Here is a 21,792-nt window from a genome sequence, read left to right as displayed (position 1 = left end):
TGTGCCCCAGCCCGGCACCGTCCTCACCGTGGCAGATCCCAGCACCCACTGCGGAAACGACAGAGGAAGTGGGGTGAGCAGAGGGGGGGGGCGGTGAGCTGGTTCCATTGTGACCTTGCTGTAGTGTGCGCGATGACCGCCTTGCCCTTCTGCAAAGTGCCGCATGCTCTCGAGGCCGAGCCGGCCAAGCCCGGGGAGACCCCAGGAGAGGCGTGTGGGGAAGGGAGAGTCGGCTCTGAAGCCCCCGCCACACAGCAGCAGAAGGTGGCAACCACCAAGGGCACCTCTGGCTCCAACCCGGCGCCCCGTGGAGCCCGGCGCCCCAGAGTTCACGGAGTCCGCTCACCAGTCCCTGAAGCAGACCTTCCCTGGGCAGTCCAGCTGATCCAGGTGTTCCACACAGGCCTGCCCGCGGGAAGCTGGCGTTCCAGAGAGAAGGGAGAGATGAGAAGCAAGGGAACAGGTGGACGGGTCCATGAGATGGGACAGCGTCGTGGACAGCCACGCCGAGAGGCAGAGCTACTGAGAGTCAGCGGCCAGGAAGGCCCCTCCATGAAGCCAGGGACAGAGAAAGAGCAGAGGAGTGAAGGGTGCGGCCTTCCAGGCAGTGGGGACAAGGGGAAGTGGCCACTTCCTCCTCCCCCTGCTCACCCAGGGACACTGAAGACAAGAGAGTAGTGGCCACCTGCTGCCAAGATCCCTCTGGAATGTGAGTGGCCTGTATTCACATCTGATTCATTGGGGAAGTCCAACGGGTGGCCACACGTGCCCACCAAGAGTCCAGAGGGCCCGGAGTCAGTGGGCACTGGCAGACCTGCAGCCCCAGCCAGCCGGCTGCTCGGGGAGGCCTTGGGAAGTGAGAAGAGGAGGAAGGGGGGGAACAGCACCCAGTGCTGCAGCTTGGGTCCCGAGCGTCCCCACAGGCCCATTTGTTAAAGGCTCAGTCCTCAATCTGTGATGCTTTGGAGACAGGAGAACCTTCAAGAGGTGGGAGCTTAGTGGGAGGGCTTCAGGTCATTGAGATCTGTCTATCTTCCAAGGGAGATGTCAGATGCCAGGCTCTTCCTCTCTTTTGCCCCTGGCAACGAAAAGTCTTGCTTTATTCCACCACACACTTCCACCAAATCATGCTCCCTCATGATAGGATCAAAGAAATCAGGCCAATCGTGAACCGGAACCTCCAAAACTGTGAGCCAAAATAAACCTTTTTTCTTTATAAGTTGATTGTCTCAGGTATTTGTTACAGTGATGGAAAGCTGACTCACACACTCGACATCTGCTTCTGTAGTTCTCTCCACCTGCAGGGCTCATCACCTCAGAGGGAAGCGCCCAAACCCCCAAGGTGTGTTGCTAAAAGAGTGCTGAAACAGAGGCAAAAGACAAACAGCAAACATCTTCAAACATCTAGAACTGCAAATGGATGATGTCAGCCCCAACTCAGCCTGTTACTGCCTGCACGGGGGGTCTGAGAGGAGTTGCTGAGTCACTCGGGAAGGCTCTCCCACTCTGAGCCAGCAGCCTCCAGTTCATGAACTTTCTAATTGGGAGCCAAGCAACAAGCCATCTCTCAGTGGAACAGGACACTTTGTGCGGGGCTGACGGGTTTCTATACTAGCACCTCAGACCAGCCAGGCCGTCAATCAGAAGCGTCGACTCCTTCAATCCAGACTTGTGAACCTGACGTTCACCAAGCCCGGATCTGGAGCTGGCTCTGTCTTGACGCTAGAGCCGGGTGGGCCCAGCACACCAGGGACCCCTGAGATGAAGGGTGATCCGCTGGCTTACTGCCCAGGACACAGAGGCCCGTGTTCTCAGTCAGACACTCTCCTGGCCCCCAGAAGCAGGGCCTTGTCCTTGGGCTCAACTTTCTGGCGTGAGAGTCACAGGCACACTGCAAAATCAAGGAGACCAACAGGGTGGAAGAAGGGGGTCAGGGAAGGAGGAAGTGAGGGGAAGGGGTGGTGAATTGATTAAATTATGGTTTTACATATGCACCGTGGGACCCACCATTCTGAATAATTAATGCATCAATAAAATTAAAAAAAAAAAAGATTAAAGAGGCAGATGCCACTCCCTAGTGCCCACCCAGCGGTAGCCTTGCCTGGCCATCCTCCCCCAGGCCCACTGCCCACCCTGTCCTTGGCACTCTTCTTGGCTGTGCATTTGGATTAGACTTTCCTGGGCTGCAGGCCTGGCCTGAGCACTCCAGCTTGGCTGTGAATCTGGACTCTGAGTGTGATTCTACCTAACAGCCCGCAGAGCAGCGCCCACAGTCCCGCCCAAGCTGAGAGCAAGTTTCCCTTGCATGCAGGCTGCATCCTCTCCGGTGCCCAAAGTCTTCTTTAGAGACCTTCCCTCTGCCCACCCCTCCCCTGCTTCTCCCCGCTCCTCCACCCTGAACACTTGTCACTAAGGAGCAAAAAGAGAAACAATTCCAACAGCAGCCGCAGCAGCAGCAGCAGCAAAAACCCAAACTACAAAGATGTCTATTTTTTTTTCAATGTTTACATTTTTAAAAAAAAATTAAGGCTCACAGAGATATTAATTTCATTTTCCACTGTCTTCCTGGAAATGTGTAATGAAGGCTTTTTGCCCTACAAGGATCATGTTTCCATTAAATGATGCTGGGGAAATGGCCACTTAGGCGAGGTCCTGAGTCTATTCCCCTTGTTAACCGACTTACCGTGTTCTTGAGAATTACAGTCCTTCAGTAAAAAGAGTCTGAATGCTCATGGAGGCCAGTTTGCCCCGACTACTGGCCACATCCAGAACTGCCCAGAGACGCCCCGCCGCGGCGGCATTGCCAAATCAGGCTCCTGATTCCATCTTTATCTTGCAACTCCCGGGACAGGGCTTAGGAGATGGCCAGGCTCAGGCATGCAAAAGCTCCGACTGTTTCAGTCAGCGTTTTCACTGCTGGGACCAGAATACCTGACAAGAACAATTCTGGAGGAGGAAAAGCTTTTGGGGGGCTCATGGTTTTAGGGGTTTCCATCCACAGACAAGGGTTCTATTGCTCTGGGCCTAAGGTGTGGCAGAAAATCACGGCCGAAGAGTGTGGCACAGGAAAGTGGCTCAGGACGTGGCACCAGGAAGCAGAAAGAGAGGGAGAGTCTCCCCTCACCATGACAAAACACATACCCCAAAGGCACACCCCAATGACCCCCTCCTCAGCCACACCCCACCTGCCTCCAGTTACCTCCCAGTTAATCTCTATCAGAAGATTAATGCCCAATCTTTTTACAGGTAAGCCTTCTCGCATCATCTCACATGTGAGCTTTTCGGGGACGTCAGATATCTAAACCAGAACACAAACCCAGACTTTTCTCCAGGATGAAGTTACCTTTTTGATTCTGTGCACTGGAGATGGATGGAAACAAATCTGTCCAGACCAGGAGCCAGCTGACAAACAGGTGCCCTGACTTTCTTATCTCGTTTTTTGAGGCCTAGATGAATCCCATTTGTAAAGTCACCCCCCGGCACCGTAAGAGCCCAGCCCATTGTGGCTGGGACCGTCATGCTAGCTGCAGGGCAACTCTGCTGGCAGGCACTGATTCTCAGGAGGGGAGGAAGTAGTGGACACATTCCGTGGATTGAGGGGAGAGGTGAACAGACAGGTGGAGGTCAGTTGGAATGCCCATCGGTCCAAGCTATGAGCTGACTGCACCAGGTGCTGGGTCCACTAGCAGCCTGCAGGGGCGACCCTCTGCCCAGTTCCTGGGCCCAACTCCCAGGAAGCATGGACTTGATAGACAGAGGAAGTGCTCAAATTTCTCACGATTTCAGAGAATAAGGATAAAAACTTGCATGCAGGTATGGACATTGACCTAGCACTTCATCACTCCCAAGGAACTTTGTGGACATCCTTTCATATCAGCTGCATTCTCAGTCACCCTACTGTCAGCAAGGTCCATATGGCCTACCAACACCAGGAGATGAAGGGATCTGCTAGAATTCTGACGGCTGGTTAGAGAGCTGGGATTCAAACCCCAGGTCTGAGGTGCCTGGCACCACGCAGCATAGGAATTGGTCATTTTAAAATGTAGGTTATTCCTGCTATTTGATGAGTGTTTAAACAGAACAAAGATCAGATTAACCCAGTCCAAGCAGTAGGAATAATGAGGGACTCAGGCTAGGGCTGTTCAGAAAGCACTGGAAGCTTCCGACAGCTAGTTAAAAATGAGCACCCAGGAAAGCCAGAGAGCAGGGGCCAGAGTGCAACGGAGCGAAGGAGAGACGGGGAATAAGAACAGACCTTCTCAGCGGCTGCCCAGCAGTGGCCTGCAGGCCCTCCCGGTCACCAGGAGTGGGAAGCCTGGGAAGCCCTGCACACGAGCAGTGTCCATCCAGGGCCACCCTGTGCTCAGAGGTCAGAGACCCACTCCCACCTTCATAGCAAGCCAGTCCTCGGTGTCTTGCAGCCCAGGTGCCAACAGTGGTTTAGCAGATGGCTGAGGCTAGAGCATGGCCCGGTCCACAGCCCCTCTGTTCACAGCTGTGCCACATCCCAGAGCCTCAAGGGGCCGTGCTCTTGGAACCCAGCCTCCCAGGTGAATGACCTGGTGCTGTTTCTGTTGGCTCTGCCGACAGGCACGGGTCTCCTAACGAAGTCTCCACTAGCCTCCCTGAGAGGCCAGCCGAGCCCCCAGTCTCCGGTCTCAGCCCCGCCCCATGACGTACCGCCCATCTCAAGGCCCAGAGCCAACAGAACAGGGCACAGCTCGCCTGCACCACTCCTCCCCGCGTGCTGTTCCTGGCCTTTATCTTGTTAGCATAATGTGCAGCTTCATTAACCAGCCAGATGAATCATTCAGTAATTGGAGCTAATGAATTTAATTCTCTACTTTCTATTTTTTCTAATAAAACATAGTTGTATCTTACCAACAGGTCAAGGAAGTCTCCAAGTTTCTGTTTTGAGTCAATGTTAGGCCAGGAGCACAAAATGGCCGATGGGATACAGCCTATTTCTTCTCACGGGTCTTGCCACCATTTTTGGCATTTCTGGGGCACTGAACCCAAGGGCAACCGTGTCCCAATTCTGCAGAGAAGGAAGTCATGGCCCAAATCAGAATTTATTTTTCTTTCCACGATAAGACACTGTCATGATGGCTGCATTCCTGTGAGATCAGAGTAAGGACAGGAGCAGCTCACAGCAGACAAGCGACATGGCAAGTTATCCAGGGCGTCTTGGCTTCAGTTAGATGTCGGGGCATAAGTGAATCCATCTGTTTTGGAGAGACAGGGCCCTGCTCCTGTCAGTCAAGGGAGCTGGACTGACAGCATGCACCCACCTCACCCCTGGTACCACAGGAGGTGAGGCCAGGCTGGGCCGAGCTGGACGCCCCGCGTGGGAGGAGGCTAATTAGAGTGGAACCAGCCAGTGGCTGCCCCCGGTAACTGGGCTACCCAGCGCCTCGTCCCTGATTAACACAGTCTGGCTGCCAACGAAAATGCAGTTAATTTATCGTAAGTTTTATTAGGCATATAAAAGGGAAGCAGGAATGACCAGCCTTTCGTGGCTCGAGATACATTTCATCCGTGACTCGAAGCAGGTTCCTCGTAGATTAAGTTGGCTAATTTCCCTGGCCGCCAACATTCTTCTCCGCATTGCTGAAGCAGAAGCCACCGGCTCTTGTCTGAAATGGACGGGATGAAAAGGGCTGCCCCCCCCCCCCACGCACAGTTACATTAACCACTTTGTCCTTTTAATTCATCTAATTACATGCAAGGAGAAAGCCACTGCCTTCGCAGGCTGCACTCCTGGCCAGAGCCGCTGCTGCGGGGCCATTGCTTGGGGCTTTTTGTTGTCTTATTAGGGGTGCTTTTGTTCAGAGGAATGGTTAAAGCCATTTCAGCAGCTAGCGAGTCGAAGCCGTTTCAATAAGGACACAATGTACTTGTTTAAATTACCTTTCAAAATGCTCAAAACCATTAAGGGGGAGGTACTGCAAATAAAAGTTGGATTTTTTGTTATAATGTTTTACCCTAATAACAGCTTTTATTTTATTATAATCCATTAGTTGACAATATTATTCTATAGATTATTAGGCAGCAATTTTGTTATTTTATCACACTTTCAGCACTCACTCACCGGGCCAGAATCCACAAATCTCAGTATAATATGCTTTCAATTTTGTTAAAATCTCTATTTAACTGGTTTGGCTGCGGAACATCTTGGCAAATGTGTTTTTAATTTCGTTCTAATTAACTTGACAGTTGACAGAACTCGATGGTGGCATGATGGTGTCCCCTATTCAGGGTCCCTGTCGCTCCATTCCTAGGGGCCATTTTTTTCTCCCTCCCATCCTAACTAGCAAGATGTCAGAGCCAACGCCCACAGAAAGGGTCCTCCGTCTCTGTCAGAAGTACCTGCCATTTTTTAAAAACCCATTTTAAAATCTGGCTTTCCTCCTGATTTGTTAAAAAAAAAAAAAAAAAAAAAAAAAAAGTCATTGGTTTTCTGGGGTTCTCAAAAAAAAACGCTTTGTCCCTAAAAATGAAACCCCAGGATTCGGTCCTAAAAGATGAAACGAAGACAAAGCAAGCAGAAGGGTTTTGTGGTGCGTCATGGACGGTCCTCTCCCAAGAGGACCCTGAGAGACAGTGGCCATGCTCCTCCTCACTGGCTCGGAGGACTCTGTTCCGGGGCCTCAGCCCTGAGGAGAGCCACTTTACCTCCGCACCTTTGCACCTTTGCTCTTATACAATTCTGAATGCTCTCTCTTGTCCGGGGAATTTTGCTCGGCGGCTCTGCAGGTGCCATTAGCCTCTCTTCTTCCAGAAATCTGCAGCCTCTGGACTTCTCTCTGGACCCTGAGCGGTGTCCACAGGGTAGACAGGGACCCCATAAAATATTTTTTTTAAGAATGTTTTTTTTTTTTTTTTTTGTCTGAAGAAGTAACTCTTTCCTGATATGGAGGTAAATGAATCTCTGTAAAACAAATGCAAACTTCCCTGTCACTTTCCTTATTCAGAGACTGCCCTCCAGGAGATCACGCGGAACCCTGCAGACTGCTGAGGCCAGGGGCTTGAGGGACAGTTTGGAATCCATCTTGACTTTGGTGCCCACTGCCATCAGGCCTCTGCTTCTTCTCTAAGCCCCTGCCTGCCCTCGCCCTCCCTCCCGGCTTCTCAGATGATGTGAATTTTTTGCCCGTAACTGGAAATTCCCTGATTCTGCATTGGTACCACTTATCATGCGTATGTTCAATTATTAAGAACATCAGTCCTACCAGGACACTCAGAGACGAATCGCTGTCACATCTTCCCTGCGTTGATGACAAAAACTCATGGCTCAAGGGACTTGGGAATCACCAAGATACCAGCCAGTAAGTGCAGACCGTGACTGCGCGTAGGTCTCCTGACTCCTGGCTCCTGGGCCAGGCTCTTTCCCTTGGCAAAGGTTCTAGGTTCTGTCCAAACAAAAATAGGATCTGTTTTCTGGTTTTTAAGTCTGGTTTTTGAATTTTCGTGTTTTATTCACCACTGGAATGCTGCTTCTACACCACTGTCTGGCATAAACCAAAACAAAGCATTTGTATGCACATTTTTAAAAGGTTCTATTTTCAGTTCCAAACAAACAAAATATGAGTGCCTGGACCAGTGATTTTCAAATCGGAGCAAAATTAGCATGTGGCAATGTTTGGGGCCTTTTTTGTTGTCACCTTACCTGGGAGGAAGGGTCAGGCTGGGGATCTTATGTCTTACCTGGGAGAGGAGAGGTCAAGGAGGGTGGGCCAGGCGCCAAGTCACTGACTTGCATCAGCCTGCACTGATGGCGCTCCATCTGGGTTACCCACCCTGAGAGCCCCTGCCCACACCCCCTGCCCAGCTGCCTTGATTGTGGTGACCACACACCTCCCTTGGCCTGCTCCCTTTTCTCCCCAACAGCGGGGACGCAGTGATGTTCCCAGAAAGCCACGGAAAGCACCTGGCCAGTGCTGGCCACAGAGTAGGCAGTTCACCCACTGAAGGGTGGAAGCCCAGGTTAATTCTGATGATGGTGACACTGCCACCCAGTGCTTTGCTGGGATGGGAGGCCCAGAGGCCGGATGCTGGACATCTCACACTCCAGCACCTTTTTTTTTTTTTTTTTTTCATATACTTGAAATTGTTGCTTTCTTTTCTTTTCTTTTTAAATTAATTTTTATTGTTGGTTGTTCAAAACATTACATAGTTCTTGATATATCATATTTCACACTTTGATTCAAGTGGGATATGAACTCCCATTTTTACCCCGTATACAGATTGCAGAATCACATCAGTTGCACAACCATTGATTTACATATTGCCATTCTGGTGACTGTTGTATTCTGCTGCCTTTCCTATCCTCTACTATCCCCCCTCCCCCCTCCCCTCCCCTCTTCTCTCTCTACCACCTCTACTGTAATTCATTTCTCCCCCTTATATTTTTCCCCCTTTCCCCTCACTTCCTCTTGTATGTAATTTTGTATACCCCTGAGGGTCTCCTTCCATTTACATGCAATTTCCCTTCTCTCTCCCTTTCCCTCCCACCTCTCATCCCTGTTTAATGTTAATCTTCTTCTCATGCTCTTCGTCCCTACTCTGTTCTTAGTTACTCTCCTTATATCAAAGAAGACATTTGGCATTTGTTTTTAAGGGATTGGCTAGCTTCACTTAGCATAATCTGCTCTAATGCCATCCATTTCCCTCCAAATTCTATGATTTTGTCATTTTTTAATGCAGAGTAATACTCCATTGTGTATAAATGCCACATTTTTTTTATCCATTCGTCTATTGAAGGACATCTAGGTTGGTTCCACAGTCTTGCTATTGTGAATTGTGCTGCTATGAACATGGATGTAGCAGTCCAGCACCTTTTTTTAATAGAATGTTTGAACTCAAATGCCTTGAAGTCTCATTCAATTGCTCCATAAGGGGACAAGTTCACACATTAACAAAAATTTGGTAAGGGGAAGAGAGGGAGGGGCACAGGAAGAGAAGAACCAGAAAAGGACCCTGTACAGTAGTCCCCTTTGCCCTCCAGGATACATTCCAAGACCCCCTGGCAGTGGCCTGGAGCCGTGGGTAGAACCAGCTCCTACATACAGCATGCTTTTCCTGCACGCACATGTCTATGATAAAATTTAATTGATAAATTAGGCACAAGAAGAGATTAACAATGATAGCAATGATAATAATAAAACAGAGCAAATAGCAATGCACTGTAATTAAAGTTATTTAAAATAGGTGAGCTGTTTTTTTCCTGGAATTTTTCACTTAATATTTTCAGACTAATTTTGGAATATTCCTCAGGTAATTGAAACCACAGAAAGCACGACCGTGGCTAAGAGCCCTGGGGTTTGTTAGGGTGAGCCAAGTCCTCGTGGTGACGCCTGTTGCTGGGCAGAATAGCAAGTGGCCCAGTGGCTCTCTGCTGTGCTGTGCTCGGTTCCCAGCCTGGCCCCACCTCATCCAACCGGCCTGGCATCTGCGTGTGAGCTTCTGAACATATACGAATAAGCTCAGAGAGATGGTCCTGTCCACAGAGACCCTATTTTTCTAATGAATTGATGAAGAGAAGCAAAATGTTTCTACTGCCTCACCACCAAACTGTCCTCTGGCTGTGAATGTCTGTCAAGGGTATGTGTTTCCCGGACTCCAGGCTGCTCAGATTTTAGCATCTGCTTCTTTGAGCCGCCGGGGTTGAACTAATGCGCTGCTCTGCGTGGAAACTCAACTAGAACGAAAAGGAGTTTGATTTCCCTTCCAGATGCTTCCGCTTGTTCTGGATGGTCATGCAGGTGGGGGTGTGTCTTCCCTGCAGAGCAGGGGGACCCCCCCCAAGGAGGAATCTTACCCGTCATCCTCGGTAAATTGTCCCTCTCCAGCGGGCTTCCATTTTGCCAGGCCAAAATTGAGTTTTACTGGGACATTGTAGCGGGGCACATGTTTGACCATTGAGCACCATGTGTGGCCATTAGAAAGAAAAGGAAAATCAATAGGGCTTCATTAAAACAGCAGGCAGGCAGAGCCCAGCCCTGCTTAATTACGGTTTCAGTAGCATTTGCTTTAATTGGAAAGAATAAAAGAAGTGAAGTGGAGTGAATGAAGAAATTAGCATATCTATCACTGTTGTCACATTGTACTGTGCCCTTAACACACCTTCTTTCTATCTCCAAAGCTACTTTGATTCCTGGGGGTGGGGGGAGTATTTATACACACATACACACACTCACACACACACACACACACACACATATATATATAATCTCCAAACACACATGGCATGGCAATTAGCAAATCCTCAGCCTCCTCCTTTGTAAAATTCTAATTAAAGTCTTTTATAATCTTGGGAAGTCATTTTGAAAAATCTGCTAGAGGTGCTTGATACCCTTTGCAACATGTCTGTTAATTACAGCAGCTCGGCACAGTGCGGCCAGAAGAACCACCATCCTGCGGATCCTAGGCCCTCACGGCAGTCCTGAGAGGCGGCTTCCGCAGCCCGATCCTGCTCAGGCGCTGGGACCCCAGAGCAGCTTCTGCCAGGGGGACTTCTGCTTACCAACGGTCCCGGCAGTCACAGATGTGGGAGAGATCAGAGCTGCAAGGGGCCTTAGGCACCAACCTTAGGCCTTAGTCCCAACCCCGCCCCTCCCATTTACAGGCGGGAAACCAAGGCCCAGGTCCAGACCAGGAAAGGGTAGAGCAAGGACCTTTTCTCGGGCCTGTTTCTTGACCAATTCCAGTCTTCGGTCTCCGGTCCTGTGATGTTTTCTCTGGTGACATCTCAAGACAGCCTTTTCTGTTGAAAGAAAATATTGTCATAGGGATTCAATTTGATTCGCTAAAGTTCAAACATCTTCTTCAGTACCACGTAACCCAGATGGCATTTTTACATGCCCATGATTGACTCCTTTTGGAGTAGCTAATGGGTTAAAATTGATCCATGACTAGACATTGGTCAAGACATGGCCAAGGACAGGTTTCAAGTTCATGTGCACTTAGGACATTACAGGAGATGCTAGAGGTTGATGACTCTCTCGCTGACTTGGATGCTGGACAGGACTGTCATATGCCTCATGATTCCCAAGAAGCTCCTGGAGGGCACAAAGATGCCTGATTACAATAGCTTCCACTCTGTGAGAGCCTACTTCATGCTGTGTCCTCACGGAGATTCTATTAGCCCCACCTTGCAGATTAAATAATTGATGTGGTTATTTCCCCGTGATTTGGTAAACCATAAGCTGAGATTCTAGTTGAATTCAGTTCCAAGGGGGGTCTTCTGCTGGTTGCATGGCCCTTCCAAGGCAAAGAACCAGTTCTAAGATAGAAAAAGACAGAGGCTTGGACACACAGCTCAGGGAGCTGCTTCTCTTCCCAGCAAATATGTGGGCAGGGAAGGCACCAGGGCAGCCCCAGGTCCAGGCAGGTTCTTCTGAAAATCTACCCATTACAGGTGCTTCCATCCAGATCACAGGGGACAAGCAATGCTCTTTTGGTGACAAGCCCTCAGGACAGCAGTTTATTGTACAGGTGAGGAAAAGTGCCATGTGGTCAGGGTGCAGGGCCACCGCTGAGGTCAAAGGGAAGTGCCAGGGGATAACAGAGAGACCTCCATGCAGAAAATTACAGAGAGGCAAGGATTCATTGTCTCTTCACAAAGTGGCCCTTAGGAAGCGCATGACTGGCTTCTCACTAGAGCACGGCAGGATCCTGGCCTGGGTCAACTCTCGGGGCCACCTTGCCTTGCAGGCTGGGAGGCAGCCGGAGGAATTGTGGGGTGGCCATGGGGCACGGCAGAGTCCTGTGGATGGATGTGCTCACCGTCCTTCAATCCTCACAGCCCAGGGAGGGAGGGAGATGGGTTTCCGACAGGAGTATCAGAATGACTGGATCAGAGGGTGGTGGGGGCCTTCTGCACACCTGGGCAGGTTTAGCCAATTCCTGGAGAGGCTGGGGGTGCCTCTCTGACTCAGCTGCTCACCCCCGCACCAGAACAGGCAGGGCACTTGCTCCTGGCTGGGTGTAAACACATTGAAAAGTCAACCGTGGGAGGAACCAAAGGGCATCGCCTCCCCCACAGAGTGCTGGTGGCTGCTCCGAAGCCTATGCAGAGAGAAGTCTGAGCCAGAGGCTGTCCTCCAGGGAGGTCCCACAGCCTACTGGAGTCTGGAAGCCCACCCCAGCTGTGTGCAGCCGGGGGAGATGAAGGGCCTGGCACTGCCTGAGTGTCCCCAGCTCCCCGGGCAGCTCCACCCCAGTGCCCTCTTGTCTTCACAATTCTTCAGGATGAGAGAGGCCAGGTCCGGGCTTTAAAGGACATTAGCCAACCTCCTCTGCCTTGGTGTCAGTCTCCTGGTCTGCACCCTGGGCCCCTCACCCACCCGCCCCAGCAGAGACATCCTCACACAGCCCCTCCCATGTGATCCGCCAGGGCTCAGGCACAGAGCACCTCGAATGAGGAAGAAAAGAAACAAGATTTACTCCAAGACATGGAAAACCAGTACAGGATCCCAGGGATGGAGGTTGGGGGACATTAAAACGGGGTCAAACTAGCAGAAACACGCATCCCCACCCACAAGACGGGCCACCCGGGGGCCAGCCAGTCATCCCAACAACAAGTGGTTGTGGCCAAGACTCTCTGCACCCAGACTCCGAGCAGGACATTGCTCTGATTCCCTATGTGCATGAGCTGTGGGGTCCCCAGGACCATCCTGTGCGTGGTTCAGGTGGTGGCATCACTGCCATCTCCGCGGTGAGGCCTCCAGAGCATGAAGGGAGAGCCCTGCGTGGTGGTAAGCGGCCCTGCCTCGTGCCTTCACTCAGTCCCTCTCCACGTACCCACACCCGTGCTTCTTGGAACCAGCTGACACCTTGCTGGGAAAAAGAGAAGGCCAGGGAACCAAGGTGGACGCTCCATGAGGCACAGAGGCACACAGAGCTCACTTGTCCCTGTGCCTCCGTTTGGCTCTGGAGCACAGACACCAACGCCCTGCTGGGGAAGGCAGTGGCTGGCTGAAACCACGGCTTTGGATTGGGCCCAAGTCAAGCCCCATCCTGCTGCCTCCAGGATCATGACCAGGACTTCTCGGTGCTGGCGCTCTGCCTCCTCGTCTGCAAGGCAGGGCTAGAGACGACCCCCTCACCGGGGGGTCTGCAGATTTCGGTGAGAATTTGGGTGGTAGTTACGATGCAGACAGGGAGAGGCAGGTCACTGCCACCACTCAGTCTCAGGCGCCCTGGGGCAGCACCAACAGGGCCTGGGATGGGAGAGGGTTCCGTCTTAGGCAAAAGACACACAGCTCCCAACTGAGGACCTGTGCTAGCGTCCTTCCTCAGTCTCTTGGTGACCTGAGCAAGCCCCACCTCCAAGTGCCAGTGGACACCGGCTGCCCATCACTAAGAGGGGACCTGCTGTTTATCAGTGTTGGAGGGCAGGAGCGGGGCATGTCTTTCCACATCTAACACTTTCCTTTTCCTGGGGTTGGAGAACTACAGGCTCCAGACACGTGCACAAAGAAGGGTCTGCGCGGCTTCACACCCGCTTTGCACACTGCTCCTAAAATGCCGGCGCTTCTCCTCCTGGGGCTGCCTTGTGGCCTTTCCAAGGAGTACTGGCGGGTCTTGGAGAACCGACCCGTCTCTATGCAACTGAAACACAGCAGCACCATTAGCTAGGACAAACACGCCCCAGTGCATGGCTCGGCCGGGCACACATCACCGGGGCAGTAATTAGAGGGGGGAATATCCTTCAGGCAGCTTAGCTGCGGAAAACCATTTTCATTGAAAATATACATTTGTAATTGTAAATGGAAAGATTACCTGTAATAGCGGTAACAGACCCATTTCCTAATAAGATGAACACTATAGCTGATGAGTGAAGCATCTGTACGAGCTACGTACACCATTTCTGTACTGCAGGCTGCCAATTTGTTTCAGCGGCGAAAAGCGTGATTTAGTGTTTGTAGCATTACCATCTGTTGTCGTTATTACAGAAATTATATATAAACCAGTTAGTAAACACTTTGCCGCATTGTCTGTTGTTTTGATAATCACCCATAATAACATCTAGCATCAATATGGTCTTTAAACCCGATTTGGGAGTTAATGGAATAAGAGGAGGCAGTCGGTATATGCACCGGGGTAATGTCATTAGGAATGTTTGTGAAGAACAAATTAAATCAGTTGTAAATTGTGCTCTCAAGTCAGCCAGAAAACCAGTCTTGTTCAGGAGAAGGGATTTATATTTTAACCTCTTGCAGAAAATGCACTTACGCAGATTAAAATAAAATAGGGACTTCGCCGATGGATGGAAGTGGTAATTGCCAGGGCCTTAATGGCTTCCTGTTGGCTGTGTCATGCAGTGGGCACAGCTATTTTAAAAGTTAACCGGCACTCGGGGTCATACTTGCACTGATTCAGTCATTAAACCAGGCTAGACATGTCACTAAATGGCTGATTATTCAAATGATGAGCCTGCTCCATGGTTCCCGGGTGTCGTCTTTTGAACATGGGGATTTTCAGGGATGATTCTCATAAAATCAAGATGAGTTGGATTCAAGTACGAGTCAATGGCAGCACTGGGCTGGGGTCTGGCCCATCTGGGACAGCACAGGAAGCCCTGCCTGGCTTTCCCAGAGAGAGGGCCATGGGCAGATGGCTGTCCACTAACCCTTGGGCTTGGACATCTGCAGGGTTCCAGGGGAAGAGAGAGTTTGTGGATGTGTCCAAAGGGGGAGCCATGCCTAGACAAAGAGGTATCATGGGGGAAGAGAACAGACGGAGCAGGCAGCAGGGATCCATAGTCCCGTTGAAAGTCTACAGTCAGCATCATTGCTTGCCGAGGTAGGCGGCCGGGAGGTGGTAGAGGGGCAGGTGGGCCCAGATCTGTCTCCAGAGCTGCTCCTGACTGTCACACCTCCTCTCACTCAGGGGACACTTTCAAGGCCTTCTGCTGTGCGTTGTCATGCCATTCCTGTTGGATTTTATTTTCACCCCCATTTTGCAGATCAGGCATTTTGCAGAGGCTCTGAGCACGTCCAGATGATGCAAGTGAAGGCCACAACCCCTGGCAGGTCCCCACGGCGCGGAGCTCCTGAGCAAGCGAGACAAGCATGGCCATTCCCAGAGCTCTCAGAAGTCAGGAGTGCTCCTGGAGGAGGTGGTGGCAGGAAGGACGGTGAGGCCGTCTCTGGAGTCAGCACGCAGCCAGGCTACTGGGCGGCTGCAGAAGCTGACTTCGAAGCAAGCAGGGAAGCAAAGGGAGGAGCACAGAGACAGGATTGGAGATGGTACCTGAGGCCCTGGAGGGCCAGGCCACCTGAAGGACACACCTGATGCCAGGCATCTGCCACAGTTAGCAGGGACCCAGGACCCAGGGTCCTTCTCTGCAGAGCGGACATCCACGGCTCATCATCCTTCAGATGGTTTCCAATAGCCCACATCATGACCTCGTTTTTATTTCATCGTAATGTTTTCAATAAAAATATAAATAGCTCACCAGATAGGTAGTATGAAATGATTTGATTTAAAGAAAATCTTTTAAAAGAAATCTAAGTAAAAACAGCAAGGTTTCTTTGAAAATATTAAGTAGGCAATAGTATGGATGATGTGTGCAGCCCACGAAGATCATGTAGAGAAAAACTGGAGTTTGGGGCTTGGCATAAGTATGCCGTGGCTCGAATTATCCAGTGATTTTTCTGGTTGACCTGAACATGAGGCTAATATGCCCTCCTGTCCAGGGCGGGTAGAACAAGAAATGGGCCACCAGGCACCTGCAATGCTGGTCAGACGCAACAAGGGGGCAGTCCCCAAAACAGAAAGGGCCCCTTTCTTTGTTCCTTTCTTTCTCTTTCTTTTCCTTCCTTCCTTCCTTCCTTCCTTCCTTCCTTCCTTCCTTCCTTCCTTTCTTTTTTTTTCTTTCCTTCCTTCTTGGAGATATCAGCTCACTTCCCAGCATCCTGTGCTCAGGGCACAATCAACAATTGCAAAATTGGAACACACCATCCAATGCCAATAAATGTGACACTGGGGACAGATGTGGCCCTTGTATGTTCTAAACCAACCTTGGTTTTTTGGTTTGGGGTTTAGAGTTGTTTTATTGCTTAATGAGTGAGGATCTGAGAGCTAAAAAAGTCAAGCCCTTTACCCCCGGTCACACAGCAAGTTACTGCCAGAGCCAAGATGTGATATCCCCTCAGTGAATACTAACTAACATTGTTACTTTATGTTGTCAATCTTTTGTTGTTTTTTGGGTTGTTTTGTTTTGTGGTGCTGGGGATTAAACCCAGGACCTTGTGCATGTGAGGGACGCATTCTACCACCTGAGCTCTATCCCAGCCCTGTAAATATGCTTTTTGTAAATCACCACTGCTGGATGATGAGGTGAGTACCATCATCATCAACTCCATTTTGTACATGGGCCACTGAGGCACAGAGAGGGCCAATCACTTGTCTGTCATCACTCAGTCATGCAGTCACAAGAGCTGGAATGGGAATCCAACGTCTGACTCCAGATGAAGAGCCTGTTCTTAATCAGTCTCCACAACTGGGGTCAGCAAATGTGGCCTGGGGGCCAAACCCAGCCTGCTGTGTGTTGGTAATGGCGGGTGAACCAAGAATCGATTTTGTTTTTGTAAATGTTGGGAGGAAAATAACCAAAAAGTAGAACCTGTAAACATGGCATCAAAGTCAAATCACCGTGTCCATAAATAAAGATTTATTGGAACACAACGGTGCTCGCTCACTTGCCTGTGGCCGGGGCTGCCTTCTTCAGGGCTGACTGCGGTAACAGAGGGCACCGAGGCCAGGAAGAAAAGAATATTTCCTGTCTGGCCCTTCACTGGTAAACCTGCTGCCCTCTGACTGCACTGCAGAGAGAGGCCTTCGTCCCTGCAGTATCATCTCGTCCCAGAAGAAAAGGCAGAAAGAGTAAGAAACAAAAAAGAAAAGAACTGTTCTGACGAGAAGACTGGCTGTGGACCTGCGGCTCCTGACACCCAATTTACAAAGTTGAGGAGAGGAACGGGCTCAGTGCCCCTCCAGAGCAGTCACCAGGGCAGAATCCACACCCCCGTGACAACCTGCAAGGGGACTCTCTGAGGTTGGAGCCCTGTAGAAATACTGTAGGTGCCTGAGAATGTTTCATAAACTCGTGTAATCATTTTAATTAAAAATCTTTAAAATATTAATGGGGGGATTCAAAGCAGAGTTAATTAGAGCAGCACCCCCCCCACCCCCGCCCAGTACTTAAGACCCCGCCTGCTTTTCCATTAGGAGCCGCTGCTTTTCAGGGGGTTATAACTCAACGAAATAAATCGGCCAAGGGCTGAAGCTTGACATGCAAGTTTGCTGGGAGGGAATTAATTGTTTAATTGATTTGAATATTCCAGGCCCAGACACGGAGGGGGAAAATCATGTTGTCATTTCGGGGAGGGGCGGCTGAAGACGCCTGCCTCTGTAGCTCACTGGTCATCATTTCCCCTATTAAAACCCCACCATCCATCATCAGAGTTCAAAAACATAGACCCACATGCAGCTTTGCACCCGAAGGTTCTAAGTGCCTTACTTAGCTCTTAAATTCGTGCCTAAGTTTCCCCTCAAATGAGCTTCATTAATCTAGAAAGGAGAGGTTTTTGCCTGTTCATGTGAATGTGTTTTAAAATAAGTCTTTTCATTTTGGTGGCTTCAATATAGTCCCAGCGGCAATCGCAGGCTGTCCTTCCTTGGCTGAAATCTGATCATTAAACCAACTTCACTATTAGGGGGAATATCTGGCTGGAAAATGCATTTTACCCCTGAAGAATATGCTATATTAGTGAGAAAATTACTCTAAATGGGAACAAAGCTGACAACTGCTGCTTGCAGACTAATGGCCTAGTGTATATATCGTACCCAAAAAGCATGTCATCACCCGGCTGTTGAGCAGATCACCGGCGTCAGGTTCTGGTTGGCACAAATGGGACATTAGGGATGTCGAAAAAGGTGTTAGGGATTTTGGTGGGTTTCTCCTCCCCTCCCCCTTTTACTTAAAGGTGATGGCACAGTATCAGCCTAACCACAAAACCCAGGTGAGCCAGACACTGCACCGCGCAGACCTGGCAGCCAGCAGGTAGAAATGCATCCTCTTCTCGCTTCTATACAGGATTATTCAGTAGCCATTTAATGCAAAATCGCATCCTGTGAATGGCAGAATATTTTCCTCACCCACTGCAGAGTTGTTCAACTCAGCCTATTCAGGGACTTGGAGGATGCCCCGGAGCCCCACAGACAACACAGATGTCAGGGCAATGACTCTTTTTGCAAGAGAGAAAAATTGTATCATTGCACGGCACAGTAAAAGCAGTGGCTGGAAGGAGGGAAGGAAGAATAGGACCTTAACAAGTTCCCAAGATCAAAATGTGAATGCTCTACTAAGGGGAAAAAAATTGCATTTGTTTCATTTCCAATTCTTGATACTATCTTCTTCAGGAGAACAGATTCAAATTTGTGGCCATTTTCTGCTCTTATTAGGGGAAAAGTGGTATCAATTTTAATAACGTCCAAGAATATGTGTTAACAGAATACAATTCCCAACAACCTACAAACAGAGTCATGTCGGCGACTCGGAACATTCAAATAAAAGGCCACTCATGCTCTGTGTCACCTGGTGGAGGACCTGGAAAGGGTGAGGCCGGAACAATAGCAATCATTAGAACTTTATTCTTCCTTTCATACTCTGCCTCCGATCTCCTAATTCGGGTATTATTTCCCATCAATTATTTTTATTAGAGCATAATTCATTTGCCAAGATTGCTTCTTGTGAAAGCATTTGGTGATAGAGTGTCTCTTATCAAAGATGAATGGCCAAGAACACATGGATTGGCAATGTCCATGTGCCTTGGGATAGTCTTTTACAGGCTGAAATGGCTTCACATTGAACCAAAAAGGCAGGTAAGTGGACTGAATCGAAAAGCCTGGGAGCAGAGGTCACGTCCCTTGCACTGAGCGAGGAGGGTGCCAGCTGCTTCCCAAAGCTCTGCTGCGTGGATCCTCAGACAGGACCAGCCCTGGTTCAGGAGCACAGCGCCTCTGCCCTCCTTTCCTCCCACATGTAGCTCTGGGTGCCAGAAACAAGCGTTCCACCCGCCTCTGCTCTGAAAATAGAAATGGATATCAGACTTTTCAAGTTCAGAACCTCATGTCCTCTGCAGCCGTGGAAAAGCTGCTTTAGAAGCCGAAGTTTCACATCTGCCACATGAATAATAGCACAGGGTCTGAGTGAGCCTCGAATTTGCAATAATTACTCAAGTCACCTTCGTGGGCCTGCAAGGCACTGCTCTGGGCACACAGAGGCTCAGGGAGGATTCGGCAGGAAACCCATCCACCTAAAAAGGGCAGTCAGTGCCACACAGCACCATGCCAAAGGGTGTTCGGGCCCAAAGGAAGCTGAGAAGTCATTTTGATCCAAGTGCATGTTACACAGAGGAGGAATCAGACCCAGTGAAGTGACGAGACTTGCCTGGGTTGCAGCAGAACCAGGGGAATAACGATTTCATTGACCACTTAGTGTATTTATTATATTACATAAACACCAGTGTAATTACTACCGTGTGCCATGCACTTCCCTTTCCATAGAGTCTTTAAAACCATCCTACGAGGTAAGGAGTGTTATTTGCCCATTTTACAAGTGAGAAATCTGAAGCCCAAAGGGTTAGGTAATTTGCTCAAGGTCACACAACTCTGGAAACAACCTCTCCCATCCCCACCCCGAGGATTTGCTAGATCTCTCCTCCCTTAGATCTCACTTCCCAAAGTGTGAAGTGAGCTCCCCGTCCTGCCCTGCTGCCAGGGAAAATTTAGTACACCCCTAAAGACCCACCGACCTCCGCCTGTCCTCTACTCAGCACTCCTGGCCCCCAGTGGAGGCAACCACCCCCTCTGAGGACTCCTTTGTCCTTCGTTCCACTGGTCTTGATTCTTGTGTCTCTGCCTGTACCTTCACCAGGTCCGGCTGCCTGTGTCTCCCGTGCAGCTCAGGGCTTGGTACTGACAGGTCCCTGAACACTATCAACTGAATGAGTGCAAAATGTCTGCCAGCCCCAAACCCTGGTGCCACTTCCTTCTGGTGGTGCTGTTCACCATTAATGTTCCACCAATGCTGGCCACACGTGCATGGAGAGGAGTGCACAAGTGACCAAAGCTGCCCATGCCTTTCGGTTTCAGCCAGACCTGCCAGCACGCAGGAGACATAGGCTACTCTGCCTCTCCCCTACCCTCCCCTGCACACTGGAAAATACAGCCCCCTCCCGGCCCTCTGGACCCCAGCCTCTTCTTCCTTCCAGCCTCCCACACATCCAGGTGGTCAGCCCTCAGTCATTCTCTCCTGTGTCCATTCTGGAAGGAACAGAAGAGATCCATCAGGGAAGGGGGCTCTTTGGAGGCCTCAGCTGCCATCTGCCACAGTCGGATCTGAACAATGCTAGAATGGTGCCCCTCAGCACATCCCCTGGGCCTATACAAGCCTTTTGCTCCGTCGGGGCGGGGAGGGCATTGCTAATAAGCCCTTTCATGATCCTGACTTCCGGGAGCTTCCAGGAAGTGAGTGCTCGTGTGCTGAGGGAGGAGGACAAGGCAAGTTGAGAACACCAGTCTTCCACTGATGAAACCAGACCACTAATAAAAGCCACCTAGCAGTACTACTTTGGTTTGTTGAACTATTTAAAACCAATGTTTTAGGAAAATAATCTATTCTTGGGTTTCAAGTACATTAAGAACTGTTGCTCTTGGGAGTGATGAACCATCTCCGGAAAAGTCCAGCAGATGTGCAGTAAATATTGAAATGCCTACTTCCATCAGTGATGGGGAAATTAGATGCTCCGGCAAACATGAAATTCTAATACCAGCATCTCACCAATTTGGTCAAGTATTGAAATACAATAAAGATGTTTATTCTAAAACTACCAAAGGTGCAATTGACCCCTTTTTTCCAATAATTCAGAGCACACTTCAAAATTTATCATTCCTCCCATTCATCACTGTTATGGTTAATACCACAAATCGTGGATCTGGACTTTTTTAAAGCTCTTGTTTATCGAATGCCTACATGTGCCAGCCTTGGTTTTATCCATTTGTGACTTAATCATCCAAAGTCCTATGAGGAGAGGTCACAAGCCCACCTCCAAGGCAGAGAGCAGGCTGAGGCCTGTTTCCACCAGGTTTATCCAGCTGGACAAGGGGCTGTCCACATTCCTTCCAGTCCCCCTCTGTCTCCTGGAGTATGCTGGGGCTTGTGGTGAACCTGTGCCAGTCCTGACATATCCTGGCGTTTGGGGTCTTTTGCCTGTTATAGAGGATTTTTGGTTTTATGTTAGTAGACCTTTGTCAGTCTGAATATCTCCTCTCTTGTTCACTTACCTCTTGTTCTCACTTTTAATCTCTTTCTTAGACAACAAACAATTGTGGTTGGGATCTTCTGGCTTCTGAAAGTATCAGGTGAGCAGGTCATTGTGAAGGTCACAGCCACATGTTGGGGACATGCCTTTGGCAGCTCTGTGGGGTGGCAGGACCTTCCTAGGCTCGCTTTTCTAACACAGCAGCTAAGCTACACGCCAAGCCCCTGACATGAACAGCCCCCAGGGGTCTAAGTTCCAGCATTAATAAGAAAAGAGGACCTGTGCCAACATCGGGATCTTTATATCACTAATGGATACCAAGGGTCAGCCACACGGTGATTAGAAGTGCAAACTGAAACACTGGAGAGTTTTCCTATCAGATGAGTAAAAATCTCATAAATACCGGCACCAACTGTTGAAGAGGGAGTGATAAATGCTCATATTTTTCCCATGGGAA

Source organism: Callospermophilus lateralis, chromosome 15 (assembly GCF_048772815.1).
Source record: "Callospermophilus lateralis isolate mCalLat2 chromosome 15, mCalLat2.hap1, whole genome shotgun sequence".
Taxonomy (NCBI): Eukaryota; Metazoa; Chordata; class Mammalia; order Rodentia; family Sciuridae; genus Callospermophilus; species Callospermophilus lateralis.
Note: the sequence above shows the minus strand (reverse complement) of the source record.